At 34.7% G+C, this 18,013-nt stretch overlaps 1 protein-coding gene and 2 long non-coding RNA genes across 3 annotated transcripts in view; 1 reads left to right on the top strand and 2 right to left on the bottom strand.

Annotated features, from left to right (window-relative positions):
- The window catches only part of LOC137398368 (integrin-linked protein kinase-like), a 229,753-nt gene that overhangs the window by 150,913 nt on the left and 60,827 nt on the right, over positions 1-18,013 (bottom strand). The window lies entirely within an intron of this gene.
- Positions 1-18,013, top strand: part of LOC137398936 (uncharacterized) — a 90,416-nt gene that overhangs the window by 22,872 nt on the left and 49,531 nt on the right. The gene's annotated exons all lie outside the window — the stretch shown is intronic.
- LOC137398459 (uncharacterized) lies at positions 7,138-7,773 on the bottom strand. Its single transcript, XR_010978935.1, has 3 exons — positions 7,630-7,773; positions 7,313-7,387; positions 7,138-7,185 (listed from the first exon to the last, which is right to left on the bottom strand). It is a non-coding gene; the product is annotated as an uncharacterized lncRNA (long non-coding RNA).

The following is an 18,013-nucleotide window of genomic DNA, read 5'->3' as shown; positions in this document are numbered from 1 at the left end:
CCATGAGAAATTGTCATATTTAATAACAACGTGCACAATTGTTCTACTATTATTTAATGCCAGTATGTTTTATTATGGCTAGTATTCTGAAGTTCTGTGTACCATGAGAAATTGTCATGTGTAATAACTCTGTGCACGATTATTCTAGTATTATTTAATGCCAGTATATTTTATTACAGCTAGTACTCTGGAGCTTTGTGTGCCATGAGAGATTGTCATGTGTAATAACTATGTGCACAATTATTCTAGTATTATTCAATGACAGTATTTTTTGTTATTACTAGTACTCTGGAGTTCTGTGGGTCAAGAGAGATCATCATATGTAATAGCTATGCACATAATCATTCTGGTAAGTGAGAAGCTAGCTGAGTGATGCAGTGGGTAGAGTGTCGGTAAGCAAACCCAAATATCTGAGTTGAATTCTCATTTGATGCATTTATTTTTTAAAGTTGTAAGCGTAGCTTCGGATAGACAGATATGGCTCCTATTATAGTAAAAATTCATATTGTTATTGCCCTTCTGCACAGAACTTGTATTATACAGAAATTTAGTCAGTACTTTGTAATTAAACTGTTTTCTAACAAATACACATATAAATAAGTATTTACAGGCTAGTGGTCTTCTTATTGCTATGGAGTCTCATGCAAAGTTGTTGCTATGTCGGGGCAGTCAAGCTAAATTCAGAGGGTTTCCTTGTACCTTGTGGACCCTTTTTCACACATTAACTGTAAATGCAGGTATGTGATTTATTAGACCTGGCTACATTAAATTTGGAGTAACCAGCACAATATTGTGATGACGCAATTCCTCTTCTATTATTTGTTATTTTACTATATTAATGATTCTTAGTCTAATGAAAATACTGATAAAATATTTAATTCAAAATGCTATTTTATCTGATGATATGCAAAGTGAAAGGGTCAGTATTCTTTCTGTAAACAATACAGTTGAACCTCTAAGTGTGAATTTAATTCATGCTGTGATCAAACACGTACGTCAATCAACTTGAATGTCAATCGAATTAATCCCATTTACAATCACTGATATCAAGTTAATTTCTGACCTGAAAAAATGAAATCTGTAATTTAGGGAAATAATCAGGTTTTTTAAATAATAAATAATTAATTATCATCTAACAGTACATGATAAACGCAAAGAAAAATTGTTACTCTGTCAAAGAAGGATATAATTTAGCTGTCTAACTTTAGCAACGGATTATTACAGCCAATAGTAGTGGCGGTGGCTGAAGCAGAGCATTTTCTCAACTTTAAACATGAAGGGCACACTTGGTGACAAAATCAACAATGATATGAATTAATTTCATGTTTTTCAACGAATACAAGAAATCATGTATTTGCAAGACAATAATCTGTTTTGTGAACTTTCAACTTAAACTTAACATTGTTTATTTAATCATCACTCTTATTGTTAGTTATATTCTCATCTGTTTCACTTTTAGGTTTTTTGAACGAAAACGTATCTAATGAGATTTGCTTTTTCCTGCCTTTTAAACTGTTCCCATTCTGTCTTATATGATACGAAGGATGCAGAATATTTTATACTTGATGCAGAATAAACTCGTGACATATAGCAGTCCTTAATTGGCTTTCACTTCTTATATGTCATGACAGCTTTTTAAAAGAAGCTTGGCTGGTATCTCAAACTTGACGAAATGGCAAACAAAAAACTCGGCTTGAATCATGGCTCATAAATCACAACGCTTGTATATTGAGATGCTTTGTACATAAGTCAAGGTTTGACTGTATGTAGCTTTGTGTAGCATCAGCAGCTGCTAGAAAAGATGAGAAGATAAGGAAAACTGAAGATGTTTGCTATGAGGCACTCAAGTCCATACGTGGTTATGTGGCACCCTTCTTTACCTGCGCTGACTGCAGGATCAACTTTGCTCAGATGGCTGTTGAAATTCCTAAACTGAAGGGAAAGTCTAACAGTGTGTGCGCTCTATGGCTCTGGGATGTTCATAACAGGGTGAGATTTGCTTCTATCTATCTTCTATATCAGGGATCGTTTGGTTCAAACATCATATTTGTACTAGATATTGATTTATTGAGTTTATTTTGAGTATTTAAGGAAGAGTGAGGCATTTAGTGCTCGTATTAATTTACATTTGCAAGAGTAGGTTTTTCCAGCAATAATCATTTCCAGATCCTTCTGTTTTGCTACCTATTGGTTGGTAGCATTTTTCATTTTGTGTTAAGATAAGTAAGTAGAGATTTAGCTTTAGCTTAACTGGATACTCCGTAGTTTGGTTTGTAGCGCTTTCGGTTTTGCTTTGATCCCTTTGTGTATCAACACAAAGTGTCTAATCATCTACATTTTATTATACAGTCAGGCAAATAAAAGGTTGGCTGGAAAGACCAGTGAAAAACCCGTGTATCCTAAAATTCAGTTTCCTTCTAAAGAGTTGTGTCTTTTATGCAGGAATCCCAAAGGAATGTGGAATCCAGAAACGGTAAGGTTTAAACGCATCAGTACGTTGAGCTCTTTAGCGTATGAGCAGGCTTAGGCATGTATGCTTTTGTCTAAACCATCAATCAGTAAAATATTCTATAATTTGAGTCACCCGGATACATAACAATGATATAGACATAGAGTTACTCTCATTGTGAACTATCACAGTTGTGTGCTGTATCTATCAGGTTGTTTTTTATCTAAAACTATTGTTATTGTCACAATCAGCTTATTATAAACCTTATCACTCAATCATGATTATAAGCACTGATGATAGAAACTTCCTTAACTTTATAAGTATGGATACACATATCTTGTTTTCCTTTCATAGGTTGATTTGTTTGGTGGGTTGACTCTGTTCACTCATCTCGTCATAAACTAGACATAAAAAGTTTTTGGTCAGCAGCCAGATCTGTTTCATTGCTGGGTCAATTTTTGAAACTTGCCTCCCAAATGTTTGTCTAATTTTTGTTCGAACAATGTTGATGGTGGCATAGTAACATCAGGTTGAACTGTCATTCAAGTGTGTTATTTCTAATGTACTGCATAGACGCCTCGCAGCGCTTCGTGTCAGCAATTCCTTCTGATAACTCCTCTTCTTTTGCGCTTCACCTCCTTGAAAATTTGTTGAAGTTCTATTTTGCTTCAGATGAAGAATACGTGCCAAGAGTGGGTGAGTAAATCTCTGAAGCAGGATTCACCTTGGCCACTTATGCCTGCATTTCTTCATAATATGCATGGATCTTATCGGTTTTATCATCTTGTCAGTGCAGCCTAACTTTTTCAATACCATCTGGCGACCTTGTATTGAGACCGCATCAAAGGCCTTGGGTGAAGTCATTGAAAACAGAATGAAAAGGCATGACATGTTCTAGGCGTTTGTTCTATATCTATTGAGGCCAAACACTCTAAATATTGTACTATGTCCCTCCATTAGTATAAACCCCTCTCCTACAGGAATGATCACGGTCATCATGTGGGCAAGGTCGGGGTTGGGTTATGAACATGTTGAGCTCTGATGGGAAGAACCCAAACATGGCACCAGAACAAAGAAATATGCCAAATAAGGCACCTTATAATTATTTACAAATTTACAAATATTGTTAGCAATGATAGTTATTTTACTGAGCTGTTGGTTTCATTTTGTTATCAATTAAATATAGTTGCCCAATATTGTCACAGTTATGATCAGTCAGTTGCTATTCACAAGCATTCAAGATATTAATAGTCGCCATTGTGAAATGGCCCACATTTGGTTTTAGATTTACATTTTGAGTATGAAAATTACACTACATAGCTTTGCCTGCTGTACCCTCTTATTGGCCAGGTCAAACAATGTCATTTGTCATGTTATTATAGGGGTGGCAAAATAATAATCAAAAACTAGGAAAAAAAGGCTGTTGTTCTGGTGAATTCGGGTAAATTATATTTACCTTTAAGCATATACTTAGACCTCTACCAATCTCAAAATTTGTAAAAATAAGTAATTTGAAATGTTTTATTTTTCATGGATTCATTTTATTGGTTAGGTACTACCCCTACGCTGTAGGATTTAATGGTTTGCTAATTCGTGGTTTGTTATCCGCAATCAACGCATATCTGCAATAAATACCTAGACCCAAAAACCTAGCAAGAAAACGCATCCGCCCCGCGAGAATTGTGTTAGTCGCGAAACCCAGGCTAGTGCAATCTCAACCGAGCTCGATCAACAAACCCCACCCACATGATGGCCGTGACCAATCCTTGTCAATATCATTGACCCCTCGCAAAATCCATACTGTGTTTTGGACAGTAATTTTTATTCTACGGGACAGTTTTTCTACCAAATGTTTTTAGCTGGAGTGTTCCTTTCTTCTTTGGGTGAGAAAAAATACTTCTCTTCTAGACCATAGAAAGATTTCTTTATATTTCTGCAATGGGCAGTAGATGGTAGGCTTCGTTTTCTGATAAAGGTGGTTTTAGCTATGTAATGTATTGCTGGAGTTTATTCATTACTATTAAAGGTTTTGCCGTGGTTCGCTCTTGCGCAACTTGACAAATACAGACTTCATGCAACATTTCTCTCTTCAAGTTGCTAGTTTAGCTTCACATCGTCCTCTCTGAACCAATCTTGGTGTCTCTCGAACAATTTGCCTAGTACCTCATTTGCTGGGTTTAAAGTCTTAGTCTTTAAATTCCGACATCGTTTAGTGACCTCTTATTATCTTATGTAACTTTTATTTATTTTCTCCTCTAGCCTTTCTCGAATCTTGCTGTCTTTTGGCTTTCCAACTTTTAGGTTCTTTGGTGGTTTTGGATGGATCTCTCCAAGTTTTGTTTGTATTGCGACTGTTATTATGGAATAGACTGTGTTGCAGTCTGCACATCAGTATGTACCTCTATGAACACATATGTCTAAACACATCTCCGGTCTACTTGTTTTGTAATCACAATCTAGTAGTTGCCAATGTTTGGATTTTTGACGCATCCATGATGTCTTATGATGACCCTTGTGTTTGATTAATTTATGCTCTGAGCAGAAAGCAAGTAGAAGTTCACCGATAGAGTTACATTTGCCTAGACCAGGGGTGCGAAACATGTTTCTCTTGAGGGCCACTTTTCAATATTTGAACAACACGAAAGGCCAGCAACCCATAATAATGTAATCTTATGGAAAATCGTGTGTCGAGTTGAGGAGACTGAGAAAATATTGTAATATAAGAAATTACATTTTTGCAAACAATAAATACAAACTATTATTAGCAAGAATCTGTAATATTGGAACAAGAAATTGAGACAAAAAATAAAGTGCAGATCGGATAATTAGTGTGAAAATTGGTGCTGTACGTTTTTACATAACTTTTCAATGTCCGGTTTTACCGATGTAGTAGCCACTCGAAGTTGACTGGTCAAGTGTTCATCGTTGAGTTGACTTCGGTACCTGTCTTTAGTAAATTTCATTTTTGAAAAAAAAACTTCGCAACAAAATGTACTGCCGAAAAGTAATAACATGTTTTTAGCATGCAGCTCTAGATTTGGATACTAGTAGTATGTAGAGAGCAGATCTACACAAAAAAGTGACGGATCCAGCGGGGGGATAGAAAAAGGGGGTTGCGAATTAAATTGGCTAGGGGTGTAGATTGAATTGCGTGGAGTTGAATGAGATGTTGGGGTTTGGGGGGAAATTGTGGTGTAGAGTAGGGGGTTGAATTTGAGGGGGTATGGATCCGCTCCCGGCGTAATCGGCGGATTATCTGTGGATGAGTCATCCGATTAGTGGGGGATGAGTCATCCGATTAAACGTGGATTATCGCGGGATTAGTCGGGGGAATCGTTGCGGATTAGTCGGCCGAATCGTCGCGGATTATCGGTGGATTAGTGGGGGGGGTGAATATCTGGGACATCGAGGGCTGGTTGGTTTTCCGGAGTGGATCTCGCGGATTATCGAGGAGAGCGAGAGATTACCGGATGAGTGAGGGGGTTAATATCTGGGACACCGAGGGGTTGATTTTCCGGAGATTGTTATATATTTGAAACATTGAATATATATGAGAAAGTGTTTATGTACAAAGTTATTTTTTGAAGATTTGATGTTTTTGTAATGTTGAAGCTCTTGAATGGTTAAGAATTTTAAGGAAATTATTTTCGGTTTTTTTTTGTATATATGTAAGATTGAAATTTGTTGGAGAAATTAATATGTTGAATGAAAGATCAGTTTTATTACAAAATCATTCACTTTAAAAGATATATTTATATGTATTATTCATTATTTCCATCATCATTTTGTTTCAATAAAAATAAAATAGTTTATGTTTAACTTGAAATATATGAAAATGTTCAAGTAGATAGGTCACAATAAAGATAATATAGTATAAATGAAACATTGAATATATATATAAGAAAATGTTCATGTACAATCTTTAAAACGAAGTTTGTATCGAGATGTTTATCAATCACTCATCGTCATCGGAAATATCTCTGATAGCAGAATCCTTTTTGCATTGTGCCGAACTCTCGTAAAATCTGCTTGCTTCTTTATGTCCCATGACTACTACATCGTAGTATTCGCGAGTATTGTGAGATGTTACTAGTCCCTTGTATATAATGATACCCGGATAATTTTCCTTCAACGAAAGGGCATATCTCGAAGGCATCGTTATATGTATTATTCATTATTTCCATCATCATTTTGTTTCAATAAAAATAAAATAGTTTATGTTTAACTTGAAATATATGAAAATGTTCAAGTAGATAGGTCGCAATAAAGATAATATAGTATAAATGAAACATTGAATATATATATAAGAAAATGTTCATGTACAATCTTTAAAACGAAGTTTGTATCGAGATGTTTATCAATCACTCATCGTCATCGGAAATATCTATGATAGCAGAATCCTTTTTGCATTGTGCCGAACTCTCGTAAAATCTGCTTGCTTCTTCATGTCCCATGACTACTACATCGTGGTATTCGCGAGTATTGTGAGATGTTACTAGTCCCTTGTATATAATGATACCCGGATAATTTTCCTTCAACGAAAGGGCATATCTCGAAGGCATCGTTAAAGTTGCTTGAACTTCCTCTCCATCAACTTTGGTTGAAAATGCTACAGTTGGTACCACATTTACCTTGCCTTCAGCATCTTTGTATTCACTTGTTCCAACATTGTGATAGTAGAAAATAGATGGTGCTTTGAACTCCTTGAGATGACGAGTCTCGAAAAGTTGTATTTTCTGAAAGAATATCCCAATAGGACATACAGACAGACTATGACAAAATAGGACTTATAGTAAAACTAAAACATTCAGACAAATTAGTTCATTCAGTTGAACTAAGGAAATAAATACATGTAATACTTACTGAAGAAGCAAATTCTTCCATCCTTTTCTGACTATGTTTAGGGATATATCCATTTTGCTGGTGAGATATGGGAATCTACAATAGCATTGATTACAGTCAGACTACAATATACATTCAAACCATCTCATTCAATTAACTCAGAAGAACCAAATTCATCTGTTTTAATCTGAGTAGGGATATAACATACACTTTGCTAAGATATTGGAGTTTGCAATTACGATGAATACAATCAGCCTAGAACACATAGTTACTACTCAGAAGAGAAGATACATTGTAACATTCCTACATAACATCTAGATTGAATTTGTAGTACTTACTGTAAACCGTAATCTTTCGTTGAGATCTTGATAGAACTTTTCACGTAAGAGAAATCGACAAGCTTTTCGATTCCGGTCGCTTATTTCCATTCCATGAGAGCAGTAACCCCATCGCTTCACACATTTATCTGCACATTGTAATCGTTCTTGAAATATCCTTTTTCTGTTGTCTCTGGTACTCATTGTGAAGTTATGAACTGAATTGAAAAGGCATATTCGATCGAAGGTTTTATAACAAGTAGAAGTGTTGACGTGGTTCATTAATTTTGTGACCTAATGATATATATAAACAGATTTCGCGAAATTCAATTTCGCGAAATTCACTTTCGCGAAATTCAATTTCGCGAAAGTTGACTATATAATATATATATAATGTGTAATTTTTGCGAAATTCAATTTCGCGAAAGTTGACTATATAATATATAATGTGTAATTTCGCGAAATTCACTTTCGCGAATTCCAATTTAGCGAAAGTTGACTATATAATATATAATGTGTAATTTCGCGAAATCCAATTTCGCGAAATTCACTTTCGCGAAATTCAATTTCGCGAAAGTTGACTATATAATATATATAATGTGTAATTTCGCAAAATCCAATTTCGCGAAATTCACTTTCGCGAAAGTTGACTATATAATATATATAATGGGTAATTTCGCGAAATTCACTTTCGCGAAATTGAATTTCGCGAAAGTTGACTATATAATATATATATAATGTGTAATTTCGCGAAATTCACTTTCGCGAAATTCAATTTCGCGAAAATCTGTTTACTATTTTCGCTTCATTGATTCTGTTGGATACGCCACTATTTTTCAATACTCTGTATAAGAAGCTTGCTCAGTGTAATTTTCCTTTTCATCACTTAATTAGTCCTGCTCCTGATGCCTACTTATATACAGATTGAGATTTTGGGGCAATCGAGCGTTGATACCATAAGGCTTGTATGCTTCAGCTAGAATTCTGTTAGCCGGCTACTCGCGATTAAGTTCGTTGAGTGTCGCTGTGTTCAGGCTGTCGTGTGGACAAGCGCCTTGGCAATCGACCTGAGTGTTTTCCTAGGCTTGCCTATGGAATTCTCCTGTTTGGTTTGGCTTAACCATTCCATAACAGTCTCTTGCCCAGTAAATAGAGGGATGAGCAAAAAAAAAGAAGGCCCAATGGACAGATGGAGGAATTGTACTAAGGTAGGTATAGGTAAGTATTCGTTTTGAAGAGAATATAAAGAAAATGAATATATGTATTGTTTTGAATAAATGTAGTATGTATCATTTATTCTCTCAAAGATTGATGAATGATAACAGGGTTCTCTTTACCAAAAGTATTTTGTCATGATTTTATCGAAAGATTGTGTATTATATATCACTTCACAGTCTTTTCCATATTTTGAAGATATCAGTTAGAATGTGATGCGAGTAGATTCTGGTGTTATTTGGATTAGTTGGGGGAATATTTGAATGAGTGAATTTTTTTTGTAATTATTCGAAAATATTCAATTCGTTTGTCGTTCAGCTTTTGTCATTGGTTACATCATATAGATAGCAACTGAAAAGTTTTTCAAGTTTTGGATTCCATTTTAAGATTCGTCTCTTCTTGATGAACGGGAAAATTACATCATTCCAATGAGATAGATAGGGTAGAGGCGATACGTACATTCTCTGTTATTAACTAATGACGACTCGAGCAGTCCACCGTATTGTTGTAGTCAAAACGTAAACAAAAGCATGTGCTCTACCATTGTTGATGTATAGGATGCAGCTAATGATTGGATCAGCAAGCGTACGCACCTACTTCTGTTTACGTAATGGCTTTGCCTTTACAACCATAACTGAACTCTCGTCCTACCTCAAGTCACGTGATGTCGCCTATAGTCTGTCTATCTTATTGTTCAAACCTACCTTCATTTTATGAATGGTGATTCATAATCTGTAACTTCGACTTATAACCGAATAGAGCATTTGCAAAATCTCGAACACTACTTCAAGATATACTTATTTCAGAATTTTATCAATTGGATTTGTTATCAGCTCTGACTCATTTAGTCTCCCAAGTAGTTCAGTGTCTTGTGCTCTACATGGAATCGACTCAGATATTCTGCTTGGAGCAAGTGCAAGTACAATTCTTCATGCAACTTTATTGTTTCATACGGATGTCTCAGAATAATGTTAAATGAAACCGAATGATTGAATAATACCGAGAATGAGAATAAACAGTGATGTAATGGTGATCCAAAGAACTCAATATTCCTATGTGTAAAGAATTACTACTACAACATAACTACTACAACATAACTACTACAACATTGACTACACTACAACTACTACTACAACTACTACAACTATAACTACTACAACATAATAACTACTACAACATTGTTGAAGTCAAATCAATATTTTTGAAAAAAAAAAATGACCAATTCCGAAGTAACAATAAAGTAAACTTTTTTTAGTTTCCAGTTCTACAACAATCGATTCCCATTCAAGACTATATTGATAGATATCGCTCCGAAGAGTTAGTTAATATTCCAGCTTCAATGAGTCAACAAGTGTAATCTTCAAAAATGATTCAGATAATCACAAGGAAAGGAAATGACAAATTTTATTGTTTCTCCAAGACCTCATAGGAAAATTAAAGAACCAACTTCTTACCATAATATGGCTGTAATAATTACAAAAATTGAGTTACCTAGCTTTTCTAATATTGAATTTTTCATTAGTAATAGAGGATTTGAAAGAATGGACCACAGGTTATGAGTAACATAATTAGAAGAGCTGACTCAGATATAGGAGTTCTATGTGGAGATGAATAATTCCTGAATCCGAAGTAAAAGTGCAGAGGAAACAAATTAAGAATTCATCGCATGTAGGATTATGACTCAGATAAGCCACTAATCTTTTTGGGTTCACTATAAAAGGTATTCTTCAGTTCGTGATATTCATAATTCTACTATCGTCGAAATCTTGATTTTGAGATCACATTTCCAAAAGAAAGAAAACGGATAAACAACAACGCTTCCCTTCTTTACTTAGTTTTGTTAATATTATGTTCTATGTATGGTTGGTTTAGTTGTAGATTTCATGCTCAGTATTACTTTGTACCTTCCCTTCTTTACTTAATTTTGTTAATATTATGTTCTATGTATAGTTGGTTTAGTTATAGATATCATGGTCAGGATTACTTTGTACCTTCTCTTCCTTACTTAACTTTGTTAATATTATGTTCTATGTATGGTTGGTTTAATTGTAGATATAATGCTCAGGATTACTTTGTACCTTCCCTTCTTTACTTAATTTTGTTAGTATTATGTTCTATGTATGGGTGGTTTAGTTGTAGATATAATGCTCAGGATTACTTTGTACCTTCCCTTCTTTACTTAATTTTGGTAATATTATGTTCTATGTATGGTTGGTTTAGTTGTAGATTTCATGCTCAGGATTAATTTGTACTTTCCCTTCTTTACTTAATTTTGGTAATATTATGTTCTATGTATAGTTGGTTTAGTTGTAGATTTCATGCTCAGGATTACTTTGTACCTTCCCTTCTTTACTTAACTTTGTTAATATTATGTTCTATGTATAGTTGGTTTAGTTATAGATATCATGGTCAGGATTACTTTGTACCTTCTCTTCTTTACTTAACTTTGTTAATATTATGTTCGATGTGTGGTTGGTTTAGTTGTAGATTTCATGCTCAGGATTACTTTGTACCTTCCCTTCTTTACTTAACTTTGTTAATATTATGTTCTATGTATGGGTGGTTTAGTTGTAGATTTCATGCTCAGGATTACTTTGTACCTTCCCTTCTTTACTTAATTTTGGTAATATTATGTTCTATGTATGGGTGGTTTAGTTGTAGATTTCATGCTCAGGATTACTTTGTACCTTCCCTTCTTTACTTAATTTTGGTAATATTATGTTCTATGTATGGTTGGTTTAGTTATATATATAATGCTCAGGATTAATTTGTACTTTCCCTTCTTTACTTAATTTTGGTAACATTTTGTTCTATTTATGGTTGGTTTAATTGTAGATATAATGTTCAGGATTACTTTGTATCTTCCCTTCTTTGCTTAACTTTGTTAATATTGAGTTCTATGTATGGTTGGTTTAGTTGTAGATTTCATGCTCAGGATTACTTTGTACCTTCTCTTCTTTACTTAATTTTGTTAATATTATGTTCTATGTATGGTTGGTTTAGTTGTAGATTTCATGCTCAGGATTACTTTGTACCTTCTCTTCTTTACTTAATTTTGTTAATATTATGTTCTATGTATGGTTGGTTTAATTGTAGATATAATGTTCAGGATTACTTTGTATCTTCCCTTCTTTACTTAACTTTGTTAATATTGAGTTCTATGTATGGTTGGTTTAGTTGTAGATTTCATGCTCAGGATTACTTTGTACCTTCTCTTCTTTACTTAATTTTGTTAATATTATATTCTATGTATGGTTGGTTTAGTTGTAGATTTCATGCTCAGGATTACTTTGTATCTTCCCTTCTTTACTTAATTTTCTTAATATTATGTTCTATGTAGGTTTGGTTTAATTGTAGATATAATGTTCAGGATTACTTTGTAACTTCTCTTCTTTACTTAACTTTGTTAATATTATGTTCTATGTATGGTTGGTTTAAATGTAGATATAATGTTCAGGATTACTTTGTACCTTCCCTTCTTTACTTAGTTTTGTTAATATTATGTTCTATGTATGGTTGGTTTAGTTGTAGATTTCATGCTCAGTATTACTTTGTACCTTCCCTTCTTTACTTAATTTTGTTAATATTATGTTCTATGTATGGGTGGTTTAGTTGTAGATTTCATGCTCAGGATTACTTTGTACCTTCCCTTCTTTACTTAATTTTGGTAATATTATGTTCTATGTATGGGTGGTTTAGTTGTAGATTTCATGCTCAGGATTACTTTGTACCTTCCCTTCTTTACTTAATTTTGGTAATATTATGTTCTATGTATGGTTGGTTTAGTTATAGATATAATGCTCAGGATTAATTTGTACTTTCCCTTCTTTACTTAATTTTGGTAACATTTTGTTCTATTTATGGTTGGTTTAATTGTAGATATAATGCTCAGGATTACTTTGTACCTTCCCTTCTTTACTTCATCTTGTTAATATTATGTTCTATGTATAGTTGGTTTAGTTGTAGATATCATGGTCAGGATTACTTTGTACCTTCTCTTTACTTAACTTTGTTAATATTATGTTCTATGTATGGTTGGTTTAATTGTAGATATCATGCTCAGGATTACTTTGTACGTTCTCTTCTTTACTTAATTTTGTTAATATTATGTTCTATGTATGGTTGATTTAATTGTAGATATCATACACATTATATATATATTATATAGTCAACTTTCGCGAAATTGAATTTCGCGAAAGTGAATTTCGCGAAATTCAATTTCGCGAAATTACACATTATATATATTATATAGTCAACTTTCGCGAAATTGAATTTCGCGAAAGTGAATTTCGCGAAATTGGATTTCGCGAAATTACACATTATATATATTATATAGTCAACTTTCGTGAAATTGAATTTCGCGAAAGTGAGTTTCGCGAAATTCAATTTCGCGAAGTTACACATTATATATATTATATAGTCAACTTTCGCGAAATTGAATTTCGCGAAAGTGAATTTCGCGAAATTGGATTTCGCGAAATTACACATTATATATATTATATAGTCAACTTTCGCGAAATTGAATTTCGCGAAATTACACATTATATATATATTACATAGTCAACTTTCGCGAAATTGAATTTCGCGAAAGTGAATTTCGCGAAATGGGATTTCGCGAAATTACACATTATATATATTATATAGTCAACTTTCGTGAAATTGAATTTCGCGAAATTACACATTATATATATATTATATAGTCAACTTTCGCAAAATTGAATTTCGCGAAAGTGAATTTCGCGAAATTGGATTTCGCGAAATTACACATTATATATATTATATAGTCAACTTTCGCAAAATTGAATTTCGCGAAAGTGAATTTCGCGAAAGTGAATTTCGCGAAATTACACATTATATATATTATATAGTCAACTTTCGTGAAATTGAATTTCGCGAAAGTGAATTTCGCGAAATTACACATTATATATTATATAGTCAACTTTCGCGAAATTGAATTTCGCGAAATTGAATTTCGCGATTATCGAGCTCCAACTGACTTTATATACCATCCCTTCCGTAGCTCATCTCCTATATCATACTACCACTCAATATATATTCGAGTTCTAAAAATAACGTATAATTCCATTGCAGACACGTCATTCTCATTCGGGAACGGCAAAGAAAGAGAAGACGTACGAACGCCAACGCTCTCGCAAACCGTCCGCCAACCCGCCGCCACCGAGCTCCCCATCAACCCCTAAAACGGCCCGGAAGAGCGACCTCTACTGGAACCCCACAAGTTCCCGTAAATCAAAAACAACCGTGACTCACCTCACACCGCGTGACTCACCTCACCTCATCACACCATGACTCAGCATGACTCAGCGAGCACTTCATAACCTTAGCTCCCAACACTCACACACCTAGCCCCCCCAAACTTTCCATCAGACAACACCATGCCCCCAGCTTCTCGGGCTAAAATGTACCCAAAATCTCACTTTAAGTGCAAACGTGTGTAGATCTGCTCTCTACATACTACTGATACTTTCCAAATACATATTTCTCATAAAAGTTACTAAATCATTATTAGTTTATGCTCTCCTCAAATCAGCATGTAATTTTAATTTTATCATCTCCATTTGATAGCGGTCAGGACTGTCTTTAGGTACCATGTCAACGGGCTGAGAAAGTAGTTTGAACTTAGGTCACATTTCCTAAAATCAGTAAACTTTGTTGAAAATTCCGAATGCAACTTGCCAAGTTGTTCAGTATATTTTGAGCAATTTATTCCTGGCAGTTCTGCTTTTCTGGCTGTTAAACAAGGAAAATTAGTAAGTTGTGTTTTACTCAGTTGATTCCGACACAGTTGAAGCTTCTTTTCAAAGGAAAATATGTCTTCAAACATTTTGTTTACTAACTGGCAATTGTCTTGTAGTTTAACATTCAAATCTGAAAGATGTTCTGCGATGTCAGTTAAAAAGGCAAGGTCATTTATTGAGTCATCATCAGTTAAACAAGCAACATCCTGCTGCTTGTTAACCATGAAAGCCATAGTCTCCTTTCTCAGATTCCCAAATCTTTTCAGTGTACTAGCTCGGCTCAACCAATGCACTTCAGAGAAGTACACAACATTTGGGTAATTCGAATCAAGTTCTTCTGAAACTGCCTTGAATTTGCAATGATTGAGTTCTCGAGCATGAATGTAATTCACACATTTAAGAACACTTTTCATAGGCTATCAGTCAAGATAAAACAGCGCTTAGTTTTTTTAATTCGTAGCCACCTCTTTTTCAGATAGAAGATCCCTTCAATTTATACTAACTCAAGTATGTAGACTTCAAATCCGATGAGGGACTCTGGATTTGATTCCCATTTTTTTTGTAAAACCAATATTGTGTATAAAGCGGTAGTTATCTCTACCTAACATATGATCATATGTGATTTTCTGGACCAAATAGCAATAAAAATACAAGTTATTGCAAAATATATTATATTCCTTATCATCTTCCAGCCTCCAATAGAAACTCTGTGCCTGACATGAATAAAAAAACTTAGCATAACTTCACACAAATTGGATATCACTTAGAGTTATTCCCTGTCACTTTCAGCATCACTGTCCTCGTTTGCATCTTCATCAGATTCTGTGTCTTTAGCATTTCAGCAATCAAGGCATCCACAGAGCTCAGTACACAGTAGCTTGGCAGTTTTGCATACTTATTTGTTGCTCATACAGCCAGCTTTCTTGCATTTGCATACAACGGATGGTATTACATTATACAATAGATTTTGCACAGATTTTGCATTGATGTTTGCATGGCTTGAGTGTCGAGAGTTTATTCTTATGCTGGGATCGGTCTCAGATATGGAGGTAGGTATGCTCCTTATGTTGATGCTATCTAATAAAGATATCTATGCCGGCGGATTGTCACCTATTTCTTATCCAGAATCCTCCACAGAGGAGCTGCCGCTCAGTATTGACTGTATCAAATCACCCATTTTCGCATCTTAGCAGTAGATTATCTCCCTCTCATTGCATCTCATAGACTTTTCAAAAGTGAGGTTATTGTACTTCTGCACAAGCTTGGCCTTGATCTGCCAGTTTCTAAAACAGTAAATGTAACTGTGTGCAAATTCATTTCCCCTCCCAAACCCCTATGGCTCTCAGTCATCACTTGATGAACCTGCAACCTTTGAAATAATACACATAAGATAGTCTGAGACAAGCACACAAAATATCCAACTATCATCTTATTACTGAATTTCAAGTTTAGTGTCACTGTACTTATTAAACAGTTTGATGACACCCCTAATGGTCATAAGGATATTTTCTGACAACAGTTTCTGTTCAATCTTTAAGCAAAATTCTTGAGGGAGCTGATTACTTCCTTCTCCTATATCATGCTGCTGAGTATCAATGTTAAACAAAGAAAAAGGGGATGTGAAAATTATATTACGATGTCAATAACACATCAAATCATATGATTTGTGAGCCAGTCATATTCAGTGAACATTACCATTCCTTAACCCATAATAACAATAAGAACACAGCTCAGCCCACCAAATATATGGATGGTCCCAGGAATGGCACCAAAGCACACAGTTCTCTAAATCATTATTTGAAAAGAAACATGGAAACTGATATATTGCGATTTGTTAGCAGGTTAATGTTATTCACAATCATTCTGAACACACAATTAGTCTCACACAGTGACAGAATTTACCTGTATGCTTATTTCATGCTCAAAGACAATAATTATCAATTAAAACGTAACACCTGGTTACCATAGATTCATTTTACAAGAAAAGACTTAACAAATGAATGGAATGATACATAAAAACGATACATCATTCAAATTTTACCAGATTCAAACTTTGTCATGCGCATTTTATTGAACTTGAATGGGTGATTGAAATCTGCCATACCGTTTTCTTTCAGCATCAAATATGTAGGTATAATCTCTGTGGCATTTATTGTGATAATGCATCTTTGAAGCAATAATATTTTTGACAAAGTGCATACATATGCGGTTATCTAGTTTCTGTTTTGCTGCATCTTTTAGACCACCTACAAAGCAGAAAGCATATTACATGTCTTTGTGTAACAGTACAATGTTTTGAATTTATACTCCATGATACGAGAAAACACAACCTTGCTAAAGTTCTGAGTGCAGTCTGTTTTTATGACTATTTCTAATCATAGCCCAAATAACTCACCTGCATGAACAGTTTCAACTCGCATGAGTTTGGCAAGTACTGTCTTCGATTTTACAGACAAATATCTGGTGTGTTTCTCGCAGATCGCACATACTCTCTACAGTAGAGGGTTACTTGTGAACAGCTTCATGTTACTTGCAGATCTTAATGTTGTCTTTGGCGGAGGGAATACTAAAGTGTCTCCTGGGTCATCTGCCACTGATAACTGTGGTAAAAAAGAAAGATAAATTTATACGCCACATGACAAAACAGGGACATAACATGCATTCACGTGCCAAATCAAATTTACTGTGAGGGTAACCCAATTAGTGCTGGAAAAGTGGACATCATTTTTTATTGTTTTAATCTAACTTCTCAACGACTTAACTGCAGTGAGTTTGTCTGTACTCTGTGCGAAAGTGAATTAAAGTGATACGCTGAGAACCTGACACACAACATAAAATGACAGGAACTTGCCAGGATTAGGTAGTGCTACATAAAACTACCTCTGAGTAGTTCCTCTTTGCTTCCTCAAGCTTGCTTGTATTAACTAGTCTGGAGTAGCAATTCTTGTGGATAGTTGCTCCAACCACCAATGAATCTCCTTCTTTTACTTTAGCACACACAGTCTTCTCAGGTTCTTTAGTAAGTTCCATCTGTTGTTGGACAGTATTCTGTAGCACTGAGGATGAATAGTCAGTTAAATTAATTAAGGCACCTTTGTTGCCTTCAAAGTGAGCCACACGAGCCATCACTGACAAACAACACAGATGAATATCATCATGCTTACAGTTCTGTAATGTGATAAATTGACTCGGCTGACCTGTTCCAATTATAGAATGAAATCTGATTGGTTAAGAAGAGAAAAGTTGCCGAAAGCCGGTTAATCCTGCGTGCCACAGTAAAATGAGACAAACTGGTTTGTTGCAATAACTGCCTTTTTTCAGGACAAGCGAAATCAGTAAATATCCTCAAGCAACTTTTTACTAATTCTCCATCCCTAAATGGCTTCCCTTTTTCTGCAAGTAACACACAGACTTTGAAGCTAAGGTCGGTT

This window comes from Watersipora subatra, chromosome 6, assembly GCF_963576615.1.
Source record: "Watersipora subatra chromosome 6, tzWatSuba1.1, whole genome shotgun sequence".
NCBI classification, from domain to species: Eukaryota; Metazoa; Bryozoa; class Gymnolaemata; order Cheilostomatida; family Watersiporidae; genus Watersipora; species Watersipora subatra.
Note: the sequence above shows the minus strand (reverse complement) of the source record. Positions and strands in the feature narration are given on the sequence as shown.